Here is a 4,434-nt window from a genome sequence, read left to right on the forward strand (position 1 = left end):
CAGGGTAGCTCAGTGGGTTACATTTATCTTTTTTATAAGGATATCAGACAATGATTTTAAGGTCTACTCTTTTAATTTCATTTTAACTTCATTAGCTCTCTAATTGATTTTCTATTTTCTACTTTCTAATCTAAACTAATTAAAGTCACATTCGAGGTAGTAGAGGCTAGAACTTCAACATATGTTTGATGGAAACAGTCAAGACATAACAAAAAAGAAAATCCAAGACACAACAAAAAGGAAAATATTTATATATACGTATATCATAAATCTTCAGTGTCTATGAAAAGGCATATCTTTTTACTCAACAATTATAGTACTAGAATTTAGACTTAAACTCAAACTGGGATGTAATTTTAGCATTCATTCATTTGAGATGTATAGCATCTGAAATATCAATTCCAGCATTAGGAATAAGGTTCAAAAATAATAGTGCTTTAATGTTTTGAAGGGCTTTTAAAGTACATTATGATGTACTATAGGCAAATTTGTGGAGTACTATGCAGATTTTATAGAACAGAAGATCAAAGATGGAAAATTTGGAGGCTAATAAAGTAAAAATAAAAATCAAGTTCTAAACTGCCAATTGTAACACTCCTGCAATATATGCTATCTGCCTGAAAGTGGCCACAACGCTGTTTTTCACATTTTTAATGCGATTTCTTCTGGGGAGTGGGAAACAGCTGGCTGAGAACAGAGATGTGATGGAGCACATGTTCGCATTTTAATCTTACTTTTCTTTACATTTTTAATTTTGAATTTGACTTCAATCATTTTCAAAGTGATAGAATTGATTGTTTTTAAAATAAATGTAATTTACCACTAAATTGTGAGAGGAAAAGATACCTAATAGGCACTCCTGCTTTCACTTAGATATCTCCTAAAATTAAAATTCAATGGATTTTGTTGGAGAGTGAGAATGTTTCTATCTCCTATAAAATCACTAGAGATGATAGCTTGACCCCTCCACCCCATGGAACATTTTTTCCTTAGTCATTTAGTTGTGCAGTCTCAAATTATATCAATCACTCACTCATCCAATAATTCTTGAGTTCCTTCCAGGTTCTCGGCTTTGTGTGCTTGAGATAAGACAAACAAACAAACAAAAACTGGCAAAAGGCAAATTACCCTGTCCTCATAGAATTTATATTCCTCCAAGAGAAATAAAATTATAACATTTTCTATCTATCACCTATCTATCCATCTATCATCTATCATCTATCTATCTACTATCTATGATAATTGATCTATCATCTATTATCAATTGTATATTGCTAAGTACTCTGAAGGACATTTTGAGTTCCTTCCTGAGAAAGTGATATTTAATAAAAAAAGGACATGAGTGATTGAGCCAAATGACTATCTGAGGAAAGAACATTCCAGGCAGAAGAAACAGCAAGTGGCAAGTGCTAAGGCCTTTTGGAGAAGTGTGGCTGATCTGTTTGAGGAACAGCATGGAGATCTGGATAGCTAAGCAGAATGAACAATTATTAGGAAATGATGTCAGAGCAATATTTTTCAGAAGGCTGTATAACTTGCCATTTAGAGTTGTACTACGGTCACCTAATAAATAAGAATATATATTAAATATTAAATAATATTCTATTAATGAAAATATTATAATTTAACACTTCTCAGACCTATCCTGCCTTTTCTTAAAGAAGAGACTCATCTTCTTCATGAAATATTTTTCAGTGTTGACAATGTTACTCTTACTACTACCCCCACTTATGGTAGAAATCAGGCCGGTGGGAACTGACAAACCAAACACACTTGGGGGTTCAGAAAAGGAGTGTTTATTTGCCCTGGTTTTGGCTCAGGGGAGAACCCTCCAGAGGCTGAGCCGAAGGCGGCAGGGGTTTTTACCTTATATACATCCCTAGGTTCTTTGTCTCCCATATATGACATATATACACATTCTAGACATTCTTTCTAGCTACATGCTAAGCTTCCGGTTATTTTGCAGGTTTTCCACACCCATTGAAGTTCATGCTGAAGGCCTGTTGCCTAGGCTACAGATGGAGGACTGGGTTCCCTATCTGCACCCTGGGGAAAGTCCTGGACCGGGGTAGAGAGTGCCACGTGCACGAGCACGCAGACCTCTCCTGCTTCTCACTGTCAACCCGCCAAGAAGTGAGTGAGATTACAGAAGCCAGGGGCATGGTTATGGTGGTGTAGACAAAGGGGTGGGGGTGGGGGGGTGATCTGCTCTCAATTTACCTTCTCACTAGAATTACCATTATTAGTTCCTATAAACATAAAGTTAACCTATTAGCAAGCAATAATCTTATATTCAGAATTAGAATCTATAAATTTCACTGGGATAGTTTCCCCAAGAATCTATATTTAATGTTTCGAATTCATCATTGGGATTCTAATTAAACTAACTAGTAGAGATAAGCACAATATAAATTCTAAAAAGAATCCTAAAGGAACAAGTTACCCTGGAGATACAGAGTACAATTTCTTTATATTAAAATAAAAAAGAGATCATATGCAATAGTGCTGCAAATTATCCACTTTTTGGAATACATTTTAATAAGGACTTGAAAAGGAAGTCAGTTTTTAAAAAAAAAACACACCATTTCTATGCTTGTGTAACATAGTCTGTTTCTTGGAGATAATATTTTGATTCAATTATGTCTGCAAGCACCATAACTTCTATTGATGAACATGGATTGACATAGTAGTTTAAGCCTATCATGAACTAAATATTACAAAGAAGGCAATTTTCCTCTTCATTTACTTTAATTTACTCTAGTTGTAAATGTCATTGAGTACCATGATTACAGAATAAATCTCACTGTAGGATCAATTACTATAATGTAGAATAAAACTTGAGTTGTTTTGTAATTATATCCATTGGGTATTCCATTTTAATTTCAAATAGCTTTTACAAAAATACTGGAGCCTTAATGGATGATGTACTGGAATATATTTGAGTCATTTAATATGTAATTATTAAAAATGCTACAAATTGTTATTTTCCTATGGCCTGGTTAATTTTCTAAATGTATATACCTAAACAGATGCTTTCTGGATTGAATATATAACCTGCCTGTTGGATATTGAAAAATGTGTTTCTCAAAATTAAAAATGTGTATATTTTGTATTTCTTTTTTTCTTTCTTTTAATCTTTATTGTTGAATGTATTACATAGGTCCTCCTTTTCCCCCCATTAACCTCTTCCAGCCCTCTCACATTCCCCCAACCTCCAGGCCCTCACCACCACATTGTCTGTGTCCATGGGTTATGCATATATGTATACAAGTTAACTGGTTGATTTCTTCCCACCTACCCTCCCCTGCCTTCCCTCTGAGGTTCAACAGATTGTTCATGTTTCTATGACTCTGAATCTATTTTTGATCATTAGTTTTCTTTGGTTTATTAGATTCCTCATATGAGTGAGATCATGTGATACTTATCTTTCTTTGACTGGCTTATTTCCATCAGCATAATACTCTCCAGGTATATTTCTGAATTTTAACAACTTTTTCTCTTTATGAGAATGACTAAAAATACCTCTTAATAACCTTTGTCATCATTAAATATAACTGAAATATTATACTTTTCCAAAAAGGTGAAGTAATTTAAATATTAATTTTATTTTACAGAAAGAGCATTAAATATCTCTTTCACTTATAAATGTGAATTTCTAAATATATATGTACTTTCATAAATCCGTGATTCTAAAACATTTTGGCTTTCAAATTCCTTTACATTCTAAAAAAATAGATCACCAAGAACTTTGCTTTATGGATATTATATCTGTAAATATGTACCATTAGGAATTAAAATTGAGCATTTTTAAAGTAAAATAATATGCATGCACACATATCCATATCAATAGTTATCAGACAAGTGACCTAAAAATGTGTATTATTGTCATGTAACTTTTGGAAAACTCTACCATTCATTCATGAGAATATGAAATTCATAAGACTGAAATGTTCTTGCAGTCACCACATCACAACTTGAAAATCTCTGCTTGGCATTAGTGTAAACAAGCATTTCATTAGACCCTAATTTACCTTTGAACATGAATAATACATTTCTACCTGTTGTGATAGGCTGCAATATATCTTATGCATTTTCAGGTAACATTTCTCCTTTTATAATAGCTCTAGGAGTATGATGCATTGCTTTTGAATTGCTCTTTGATGAATGAATGTAATTGAATCAAGATTACGGAAAACAGGTGCTCAAGAAGGTGAGGAGTGGCTCTTAAGGAAAAAAGGTATGATTTGATACTCCCAAGACATTTTTTACCTCAAGCTCAATTGCTAAAAAGGAATTTGAAATGCTACCATTATTATTGGTTTTTCTATATAGTTCCAGTTCATGCTTACAAGTGTTTGTTAATAGATAGTGTCCACATAAATATTTCTTTTTAGCAAAATAAGCCTTCATAATTTAAAATGTGATTATTAATAT

The sequence above is a fragment of the Myotis brandtii genome, unplaced genomic scaffold (genome assembly GCF_000412655.1).
Source record: "Myotis brandtii unplaced genomic scaffold, ASM41265v1 scaffold348, whole genome shotgun sequence".
NCBI classification, from domain to species: Eukaryota; Metazoa; Chordata; class Mammalia; order Chiroptera; family Vespertilionidae; genus Myotis; species Myotis brandtii.